The sequence below is a fragment of the Lonchura striata genome, chromosome 18, assembly GCF_050655825.1.
Source record: "Lonchura striata isolate lonStrDom1 chromosome 18, ASM5065582v1, whole genome shotgun sequence".
Taxonomy (NCBI): domain Eukaryota; kingdom Metazoa; phylum Chordata; class Aves; order Passeriformes; family Estrildidae; genus Lonchura; species Lonchura striata.
Genome location: NC_140720.1, coordinates 4,426,982 through 4,439,242, shown reverse-complemented (window position 1 = coordinate 4,439,242; position 12,261 = coordinate 4,426,982).

Below are 12,261 nucleotides of genomic sequence, written 5' to 3'. Positions count from 1 at the left end.
AAATATGAAACGTGTTTATTTCCATTCCTTTTGTGCTGTATCACAGATGCAGACACCAAAACTGGAGAATCTGAGAGAGACATAACTTGGATTATATCGGGTTTGGGGCAACCTGCGTATTTTGTTGTTCCTTAAAATCTCACAGACCTGCTGAATCATTTTGGATTCCAGTTTCTTTCCTGCCAATGACTCTGGACCAGGTTCATTCACTGAAACAACGGTGAATGTGCCAGGCTCGTGTCAGGCCCCAGGGAAGAGCCAAATGGAACCAGTCACAGCACTACAGGATCACAGTAGGATTGCTTTCCTGTCTCTCTCTGTAAAGCATCTATTTCATCTCGAACCTAGCAATTATTTGTACATCGTGACTAGTCACACTGGGCAAAAAAAATCCCCATTATGTGTGCTCAGACAACCAGGTGAACCCTTAGAACACATCCTTGCCCTGCTGTATTTAACACACAACTTCTTTTGCTGCTGCAGTTTGGATACACAGCACTTACACAGTGCTTTTATTATATTTACCTCCAATATCAGGCTTTGTCACCATGGCCAGGCTGCTCTTACAGTGATGCTATAGGGCATGGTGTGTTCCACTCCCAGACACCTTTGGGATGGTGCTGTTGTGACACCAGCTCCTCTTGCTGGGAGGTTTTTAATTGCCTAGACACTCATTTTTCCTACTCTGGACTCAGGTTCTGTTGGTGATACAGGAACTCATCCCTCCTTTGTAAATAACTGGAGGAAAGACGTCTGCCACCTCTTCCTGAGTGAGCACATTCCCCCAGCAGCTCATGGCTTGCTCTTCTGCCCAGGGGAGTGTTTGCAATTTGCTTCTGGTTCAGGCCATCTGGACAAGGAGTCAGCATTTTCACTGTTTGTGTTCAGGCATATACATGGCCATTAAATCAGAGCACCAGCTTTTCCAACCTCCTGGCCAGCAGCTTTAGAATTCCAGACTCCAAAGTGTCATTTATGTGGTCTTCTCCTGTATGGCTATTTGGATAATATCCTAGAGACTGTCACTGATAGAAGTTCCCATTGGATGATTTACATGTTGTCTTTTTTTTCCTCTAAAACATTTGATTATTGCTGTAACAAGCATAACTTCTGAAGTTCTTTATATATTTCCATCAATATCACCCTAGGTCTGTAAGTGCATCTGGGTTCATTTTGAAAAAGGTTTCTGCTGAAACGTCTCATCTTTTACTCATCTGCTGGAACAGAAATCCACCGTCTGCATCACTTTTTAATCAAAAAGCAGTAGAAAAGGAAATATGTATCAGGCTCTGTTCTGCCTCAGAGCCATTCAAAGGGAGCCAAGGAGAACACCTCCATCAACTGCTTTGGCAACTGTGACTGTTTTATTATTTCCTGCTTCTGAGAAATACTCAGCCAACAGGAATCACTTCCTGCTGGAGGCCTATAAGGAAGTTCACAAGCCAATTCCTCCTCACATTTCAAAGCAAATCACAACTGCTTCCCTCTCTAGAGAGTCAGGGGGACAAGTGTCCATTTTCCAAGTCCTTTTAGGAAGCATGATTGCAACACTGCTGCCTACAAATTATTTGCTTCACCCAATCTCATCTTCCAAAGGAATTTCCGCAGGGCCAGCTCATGAGACATCTCCACCAGCAACTGTTGTGGGATAATTATCCCACTTACTTGCCATAATTAGGTCAAAATCAGTTACCAGTTTGCATTAATCCACAGACTTCTTATTATAAACTAAGGAGTCAGGTTTTCATAATTTATTTTTTCCACACAATATAAACTTTGTTTCTCTCTTTGTCTGAAATCACCCATCAAGTTTAATTTTGAAGCTCCCATTCTTAAGTTTATCATGTTTTAACCAATCCTGGTTTTCTACTACAAATTCATTCACCAAAACAAAAAAAAACAAAAACAAAAACAAACAACAAACAACAACAACAACAAGCAAACCAACTAAAAAAACCCCAAACCAAAAACAACAAAAAAGCCTGTTTATTGTTCTTACCCCTGCTTTGGCAACAATATACCTTACAAATTTCCAAAAAAATAGAAAAAGTTAGGCTCTGGTAGCATAAACAGATTTCTGAAAGAAGCTGTCTGTCTTTAATCCCAGTGGTGAGGAGATTGAAATAATTTTCTCTCAGCGTGGGTTTCTGCATCTTTCTGTGTCTTTTGGCATCTGTGTTTAGTCTCCACAACTTTATTCCTGTCTCTGCAGTTACACTGGTCCTCTTCTCTGCTCCTTTCCCCTCAAAGTTCCTCAGAGTGCAGGTTGGGAAGCCCTGGGTCATGAGACAGGTTTTATTATTAAATTATTCCATGTGACAGACAGCTTGTTTACACAGGCCAGTACTGCATTAAAATACAGTCAAAAAGAACACTAAGTACAGGGGGGAAAAAAGTCCTGTGATAGATGAAATGTCACAGAAAGAGTATTTCTGAAAAAAAAAAAAAAAACAACTGGGGAAAAGAAAAATGGTATAATAATTAATACGTTCCCAGGGATGAAACTACAGTCCATCGATGTGTCCTAATGAGGAAAATCCTCCTTCCCATTGTGACAGATAAATGATGCTATTATTTCAACTTGAGTTTCCTTGAAAGCCTTGCAAAACCCATTCCTCATGCAAATAGCTTGTGCATTATCCTCATAGCAGCTCTCCATAGAATTGGAAATAAATGGCTGATCATATACAGAACATTGAGTGTAAAATAGTTTTTTTATATCAGTGTTATCAGAATACTGAGTGACAACCCATTACTTTCTTTTCTCATATCTCAGGAGTATGAGGAGCATGGCAAAATCTCTCCTAGTTATAGAGCTTGATGCTGTTACACACTGAAGAGTGATGGGGGTCCTTTGGGATGTTTCCTGGATTTTGTTGCTTTCCAGATTGTACAAACAAAAATTTCTGCCTCAGCTGGAGTATTTGCTGTCTTTGTTCTTTTGCTGATTTTGTCCTTCCCACCAGCAATCTCTCTGGAAAAATTTTGAATATCTCTTCCAAAAAGCCCTTTTGAGTGCACCAGAACAATTCTCTGGTGTAGACAAACTTTCAGTCTTCAACTGTACACACAAAAAAAGGCAGAAAGACTGAGACTGAAATACAAACAAAGCGCTCAAACCATGTGGAAAAAACAAACTGCTCTTGTACCAGCTAAACAAGGGAGCCTCTGTGATTTATTTAGAGAAACATGGGGCACAGGTTTGTAAGGAACAAAGTGGGTGGGTTTGGCCAGGGCCAGCTGAGCCCTGGAATTCCTTGCCCAGAAGAACCAAACCCACGGGACCAGTGCTGGGTGTGAGCGTGGGCTCGGGGCAGTGGGGTGGCCTGGGGCAGACAGAAATTGGATGTCACAGGCCAAACACAGCACATGGCTGGCTCAGAAAGTTCCCCAAATGGAAAATGCTCAGAAAGTGAGAGATTCTATGGAGGAAGCGTCAAGCACCTGGAAGAGACAAAGCACTGGTGGCCCTGCCTGAGCCACCACCCCATCATCATTTCTAAGGCCTTATTCTTTTTCTTTATTTAAAAAAAAAATATTCTATCACTGCCAGCTGACCAAAATAACCCTCCAAACTTTATTTTTCCACCCAGTTTTTGCATCGGAGTGTAGGCTGTACCTGGAGGATTTAAGTTTGTAGGTCAAGGCACTCTGTAGGTAGACATGGAGTGAGGCCTTGGCAAGCAGAATGTGTCACTGTCCTGAAACCTTCTTGTGACACTGTTGGAATCTCCAAAGGGCTTTAGGGCTTTCCTGATGAAGAGTAAATGACTTTGTACTGCTGCATGGCTGGGAAACATCAGCTCAGAAGATCAGCCTGTGAAGCAGCAGAGAGCTCCTGGCAGAGCAGGACACCCCTGTTTCTTTATGGGGTGAACACAGAAGAGTCACGGAGGCTGGAAAAGCCCTCCAAGACCACCAAATCCAACCTGTGACGGATCCTCACCTTGCCCCCAGCACTGAGTGCCACGTCCAGGCCTTCCTTGGACACCTCCAGGGATGGGGACTCCAAACCTCTCTTTGCAGCCCTCTCCAATTCCTAAGGACCCTTTCCATGAAGAATTCTTTCCTGATGTCCATTCTGAACTTCCCCTGCTTGAGGCTGTGCTTTGTCTTCACTGGCACTGAAGCCAAAATTAAATTTCCCACTATTTCAATGTGAGCAAAAATGTGTGGGCTATTTTATTCACCATATTCCCACAAATCTTCAATTGAAAGGGATGATTATTTTGCAAGAGTAGAATTTTGCCTTGTGAAGATGAATTGTAAATAGTTATTATGTATATCATACTGCAGCTCATTATTTCTGACAGGTCAATAACATTTATCAGAGACACAAGAAATCGCAACTTTCATGTTGCATTTTGTTTATTCCAGAAAATAAATGTAGGAGAAAAACAAAATTGTATCAGCTGGAATATCCAGAATATTCACTTCTTTTCCTGTGCCACCCATCTATTATGACATGTTGATGGAGGGAAAGCAGAATGCCATTTCCAATGGTAAGATTTCCAATTATACCACGTCCGTCTGTGCTCTGCACAAGTGTTTACACTCCTGGAAACACTAATAATTGAAATGGCAAGAGTTTGGCTGGACAAACACGGCTTTAAAACATTTGTTTAATTTAGAAAGACTGAGAAGTGACAACACTGACGCACAAAACAAGCTAACATTAATTTCAAAAAACAATTTCCAAAGCCCAGAGTGGTGAAAAATGAAGTGTGGAAAATCTCTGTGCCATGAAGAAGGAAGGAGAGGAAGGATTCTCTTTGTCAGAACTGAACATTCATTCAACTCCCCAGTATAATTTACATTTAAGAGAAAAAAAAAAAAAAAAAAAGAAGCAGAAACAATCCTTTAGTGACAGTGGAGAATATTTTTGGTCTTTTAATACAATATTATAGATTAAAGACTGGAAAGATTAGCAGACTAATACATATCATAACAAGGAACATCTCAGGTGGCTCTAGGTCAGTCTCATGCTGCCATTCAGATTCACAAGCTATTGTGACCTCAACAACCCGAAGTTTCTATCTGGATGTAAATAAAATTAATATTATTTAGAGATTTCAACATGAATTGCATTTAAGATAGTTTTCTTCCAGAAGATGTAATTTTAAAATCAAACATCTCACCTACAATGCTGTTAAGAAAAAAGAAAGACAACTCAGGGCATTCTGTATGAAAGTGCCAGTGGCTTTTATTCCAGATATGTTATGCCTGTGAGACAAGAACTGGGCCTCTTCATTTAAAAAGGTTTTGAACAGTGGTTGAACAAATTTGTACAGAGGAATAATATTATTTAACTTCACTATAGCTTGATTAACTATAAGAAAAAAGTCTTTATCATTAATGTCTGCATAACTAGATTACAGGATGGAGAAAAATGAGATTTTTTTTTCTTAGAAATAATAACAAAATAAAAGGAAACAAAATATGCAGTGAACATACTTGTGCTTTCTGTGCATTTTCAACGTCTGTAATAAATACTTTTCACTTTGTACAGTGCTCATGATCTGTTCTTTCCAAAACATCTGGACATCTCCCTTCAAGACTTGAATTTATGAGAATGTCACTGATATCAGTCCTGGCAATGCTGGAACGATTGCAATTTTATTTCACTCCTGTTGCCAAAATGCTGGCAGCATCATTCTGTCTTCCTGGGCAATGAAAAAATCTCCATGTGCAATGAATAAAAGAAAAATGACCTCTGATATTTATTTTTGTTATTTTTACAGAAGATTACAAAATAAATGCAAAACTCCAAGCAGAGCCTGGCTTGCTGATGGCACAGATTGCACAACCAGAATCAGAGTTTTTAGAGATTCACACACATGTGGAGATTTTCAAAGATTTCCAGATTGTCAAAGCCTTCTGGAAAGCACAAGACAGAGCTGCATCTTCCAAAGAAACCAACACACCAAAAATGTATTTTAATAAAGTGAGCACTTTTAAAAGCATGGACTTCATTTCATTGTCCAAATAGGATTTGAGCCCTTCAGAAAATGTGATTCCAGTTATTTATACTGGCCCCTCCAAAATCTGCTTCCTCTTAGGAAAGCTTCCCCTTGGATTTATTGCTGCAGATTAGAGGCTGGAACAAAGGGAAATTAGTTTATTGAGATGTTCCTAATGGTTCCCAGCACAAAAGAAGCATCCCTGTGGTACAGCAGAAATCTGTAACAGGATCCAGACGCAGAAGAATGCCACGAGCATCGGGCACAGCCTCACCCCAGAGCTGGAGGAGCAGCTTCAACAGCAGCAAGACGTTTCTAGAAGAATTCTCAGCTCACCGCAAACCCGCGGCATCGGGTCTAAACTCATCCACTTGTGTTGAAATATTCAAGAGCATTCTCAAATAGCAGCTCGTAAAATCAACGGTCTTCCCTCTGGATCCAACATTACGTGGAGTTTTCAGTTCTGAGACTGTGTTTTCAGATCCTTCAGGCTTGTCAGTCAACAGAGAAATGAGGAATCTCCCCCTTCGGAGTAACTCGCTAAGAATACAAGCATATATGTGTTTAAAAAGAAGGAACTAGATACAAATGTATATATTCTATTTATTTATTTAATGTATATATTTATCTTATATGTTACTTTATATAAAACATATAATACATGCTATCTATTATAATATACATTATATATTATAAAAATATACAAGAAAAAAACCTCAGCCAACTGTTTGTGTAGATTAATAAAGATCTGGGGGGGGAAAAACCCTAATCTTGCAATTTTGTTAATTGTATATAAACTGATTCAAATCACATATTAAAACACTGATAAAATACCATTTTAAGCCTCAAATGAAAGCAATGACAAGACTTGGACCGGCGTGGGAAGGGCTTGGATCACCATAAGGGAGATCAGTATCTGATTTTTGATTACACTGCACAGGAACTGAGTCACAGAGAAGGTAGATTTAATCATCCGGAGCGCTCTGGGCTCGGGCCCAGGGAGAATTTCCCAGCTGATATCTGTGGCTCCCACAGATCCCAGGGTCCCTCTGGGCTGGGATGGATTGGAGGTCTCTGACAGGGCATTGATCCCAGGCACGACCCTTCAGTGGGGTTTTAACGTGGATGAATATCCCAAACAGCTCCTCCGTGCCTGATCCTCTTCTCCATCACTTGGGAAAGGCACAGAGTGGCAGGAAATAAATCTGGTGGTGGCTGGGCTCTGGGGCAGCGCCGTGGCACCGTGCCAGGCCAGGGCTGGACAGAAATCCTGCCTCGGGGTCACGCCAGGGTGAGCCTGGCCAGGATTCTCTGCCAGGGCGCAGGGTGGCAAAATGATAATGGCAGTTTGATGTACTCGGTGGAAAGTGCTTTCTGCAGCACAGAGTGCTCCTTGGAGATCCTGCAGCAGATCCTGACCACGCCTGACCTCTCTCCAGCTTGTAAACAAGATGACAACCACAGAAAATACACATGTATATATAAAATAATTTTAAAAAATAGGTCAGATGCTGCTGTCATGGAAATCTGTGGCATTCGGCGTAACAGAAAGTGGAAGAATAATGGTGAAGAGAATCTTGAAAGCTTTGTTGCAAGCTTGCTGGGAGAAGAGAAGCAGTTTGGCTTGAGCAAGGAGAGCACCCTGGCTCTGAGGCTTCTCTTTCCTCTCTTTTTCTTTTCTCTCTGATGGCTTCTCCCTGGAATGCACTGAGGAGAAGGCAAAAAGCTGGGACCAGCCAAAAGAAAGGAGAGAAAGTCTGCTCCTCCATGCTGCACTTTTACACTGACATCTCAAAAGTTGTCCATTGCAGATCTGCTCCCTCCAGAGTCAAACTCTCACAGAGAATAATTTGCCCCCGAGGCTTCATAATTAGACATTCCTGAGGAAGAAATTTAACAGAAGATTTTTTTTTAGACTGCATTTAGATAAATTTATCGGAGGAACAGACTGTTTCACAATATTTGGGTCACAGCAGAACTGTGAGAGAGATTCTCCGGGTTTTCTGTGCAGGAAATGAGAAGGCGGAGAGGAGGAAGGAGCTGTAAAATGCTCTCTGGTTTTGTACACTGTGAGTTTAATGTATGTGAAACTGGAACACCTTCATGCCTCTGCAGGAAAATACAGGCCTGCTGTCACCTAGAACACTTGTTAGTGCCATCTCTGGCATCTCAGATTCACACAGGAATGGGGATTTTAATGCCCACAGTGGGTGCTTAAAGTGATTTAAGATGCAGGACTAAAATCATAATTACTTTGCTAACTTCAGAAAAAAATTCAGAAACATCAGTAGCAACTAGGAATGCAATTTACCCCCTCAAATTTGCTACTGAGTGAAAATAGTATTTTTAAAAATCATATACTCACTGTTTACTTTTTCTGTGACCAAGACATTCTGTTAGGTCAGTATCTGCTACTACATGTTTACATCAAAGAATCACTGAATGGTTTGGGTTGGAAGAGACCTTAATGATCATCCTGTTCCAACCCCCTGCCATGGGCAGGGACACCTTGCACTAGACCAGGCAATATAAAAATAGAAATGAATTAATTTATATATATAAGATATTTCCCTGGAAAAATAATACACTGCAAGTGGATCCTGATTTCTGGCTAGCTGAACATGACAACCCAGTCACCAACAGGTGGAACAAGAGAAACAGTGGGGAAAAAGCTGGAATCTGAGTATCTGGTCCGTATGGGATAAGGATGAGATTGCTGGTCCCCCTGCAGCTTTCCTACCTGACAGAAATCTGCAGCAGGAAGGGGCTGGCACACAGGGATGGCTGCACTATATCAGAGACACAAGAAATAGCAACTTTCATGTTGCATTTTGTTTATTCCAGAGAATAAATGTAGGAGAAAAACAAAATTGTATCAGCTGGAATATACAGGATATTCACTTCTTTTCCCATGCCACCCCTCTATTACGTTGATGCAGGGAAAGCAGAATGCCATTTCCAATGGTAAGATTTCCAATTATACCATGTCTGTCTGTGCTCTGCACAAGTGTTTACACTCCTGGAAACACTAATAATTGAAATGGCAAGAGTTTGGCTGGACAAATACGGCTTTAAAACATTTGTTTAATTGTAAATGCACTCAGGCCTCGCCTCAATATTCTTTCTCAGTGTCCCCAGTCAACATATTCCTGTTGATTTGAGAAAGTTCTGCATCTTGACCTGGCTGTGTGGTGCATTTTGTGGTTGAAGAGAAGCCATAAAATCTTGAGAGCAGAGGGTAGTGCAGTCCCCAGCCCTCAGTGCCTGGCAGGACAGACCCCCAGCAAGTCTGTGCCAGGAGCAGAGGGACACAGCCTGCACCAGCAGGAAAATGAAGCATCATGCAGAGAAGTAGAAGTGCAGGTTAGAGGGAGGGCAGAGGGCATCAGCTGGCAACTGTTCCCTCACTGCCCCTCAGTCTGCCTGCTCCTTGAAAACTTCCTGCATAATAACTCCAGGGCAGACCAATTCCAGTCAAAAGCCTTTGCTTATCTTACTAACTTGTGTCCTGATTATTGTAATGTCTTTTCCTACTGTCCTGACAGCTCCAGTTGATGCTGGTGTCAATGAACAATGCTGCTGCACAGATTGCTTTCATCATCAGTTTTTTAAATTTTTCTCTATTTTTCCTCCTTCTTTTTTCATTTTTGTCTTCACTTTCAAGGCCTTTCCTGGCTTATTCTCTTCCTCTCTCCTGTTTCTTGCAGAAACCCCTCTGATGAACCAGCAATGCCAATCTCCATCATTTAATTGCTGCCTTTTCAAACATTCCCTCTGGATCTCTGCTTTGCTGCCCTTCACATTTTAGCTGGGCAGTGCCACTCCTGCAAAGGCAGTTTGTTCACATCCTCCTGCATGCTCTCCCTTCAGGCTGTGTTAGCACAACCCCAGGTGTGTGAGACTGCTGGGACACTGATCTGGTCACATCACACTGGCTGATAATCCCTCAGAGTGTTCCTGCACTGCTTTCTCTGCTTGCAGCTGCCATTTCTTTCCTTGGGTTATGACATTATCTGGGGCAGAGACCACCACTCCACTCTGTGTTTATGAGGCCTCTGATGAAACCAAATTCTGCTTCATTCTTTGGATTGCAGGAGCTGTGATATTAAATAGCTCACATGTGAAAGGAGTGGGCTGGATTTGATGGAACATCACCTGATGTATATAATTGCACACAACCACAGTCACAGCAAGAACTGGGTCGGTTTTGCTCATGCTGTGCCAAGGTGAATCCATATGACAATAGTCGCATTTTCACAGAATCATAGAATCAAAAAATCATAGAATCAAAAAATCATAGAATCACAGAATGGTTTGGGTTGGAAGGGACCTTAAGGATCATCTTATCCACTCTCCAGCCATGGGCAGGGACACCTTCCACTGTTCCAGGTTGCTCCAAGCCCCATCCAGTCTGCCTTGGACACTGCCAGGGATCCAGGGGCAGCCACAGCTGCTCTGGGCACCTGTGCCAGGGCCTGCCCATCCGCACAGCCAGGAATTCCTTCCCAATCTCCCATCCATCCCTGCCCTCTGGCAGTGGGAGCCATTCCCTGTGTCCTGTCCCTCCATCCCTTATCCACAGTCCCTCTCCAGCTCTCCTGGAGCCCCTTTAGCCCCTGGAAGAGGCTCTGAGCTTTCCCTGGATCCTTCTCCTCCCCAGGTGGGCACCCCCAGCTCTGCCAGCCTGGCTCAGAGCAGAGGGGCTTCAGCCTCGTGGTTAACTCAGTGTCCTTCTCCAGTTTCTGGAACATGCACAGTTATTTGTAACATGCTTTCAGATGTTTCTTATTGCAGAGAAATAAGTTTTCAAGAAGAATCACAAACATTGGCAGTTACTATGCACTTGTACACATAAATATTCATTCCCCGTCCCTTTCACATTCAGTTTTAAATCTCAGTTTTAAGAGCGGTAAAGTTTTTACACACCAAATCGATGGAAGAAGAATGTGCAGGTAATTTAACTCTTTTTTCCCGTTTTTTCGTACAGAAAACTTTGGAATTCCCGGTCCAAGGCAGAGCGCGTTGCGCCCCCTGCTGCGCGCGGGGGGAACTGCCCCGAAGGGTTCCCATCCATTGCGGGGATTTCAAACACAGAAAAGGACAAAATCCAAACATCGGGCAGATCCGCGGAAGGATTCAAACCAGAGGCAATTAAGTTCATTAAAGCAGCGTGCCTTGCATGGAAAAGCTCCTTGTGAAAGTGAGGAGGAGAAAGCAGGCTGTGACAAATGGAAAAATTATCAGATGTAAATACAGAAGATGAAGTCAATCTTTTTCTGTTGGTTTAGCAGCAGTACTTTGCCCTTCGTCACTGTGTATTTGGTAAATACTCCGAGCAGGACATTCACAGCGTTTTCTTTCTGAGAAGAATATCATGTTCCCAATTATTTAATGTTGTGGCTAAAATTCATGTTTCAAATACAAACAGAGAAATTTCATAAAACAAAAACAAAACCAAACAAACTATTGGAGATCCCAGCAGTAAGAGCTTGACATAACCCAACTTCTCTCAGAGCTTCAAATGTCCCTCACTCCCCCTCACAGGCTGTGAGTCAGCAGGGGAGGAGGATACTTAGATTAGAAACACCAAACTGTGGAACAATCATTACACAAATGTTATTTTGGTTGCTCTTCAGATGCTCCTGCAGTTAAAATCTGCTAAATTAGGAGAACTGCAGCGATCAGAACCTCAGCTGATACCTGTCGAGTTCTGAATTGATGTCCCAAACCTGCATCGCCACAACAAGGCTTTATGCCACCCAAAATCCTGATTTATGACCCCCTTGTCACAAATAAGGACAGGAATCATCATTTCAGCCTTCCTGCAGAGCTGGCACTGAGCACTTTCTGTGCTGCTTTTGTTTAGCTGGTAATTAGAAGACAACAGGAATCAGATCAAACAGGGCCCTGAAGTCCCAAGTTTCAGGCCAGATCATCATTTGTGTAAACTGGCATGAGGTTGGTACCTCACTGGGGGCACATTCCAATATCAATGTCACTCCAAAACGGATCATTTTGCCTTGGAATGATTTTGCTGTAACTATCAGGAGCCTGTGGTACACAGAAATGTCCACGCACCAGTGATAAACACGAGCCTCGGAGTGACAGTTCTATTATTCAACCCAATTTTGCATTCCAAATATCCTCATCCTCTGCAGATGCTGAGAATACTGTTTTCCCCAACACCACGGGTCCCAACAGGAGATGCTCTGCAGAAACAGCCAGAGAGGAGCCTGTGTGGAGCAGAAATTGCCATCTGAATCCCTGCATTATGCCCCCAACACAGCATGTGATGGTTGTT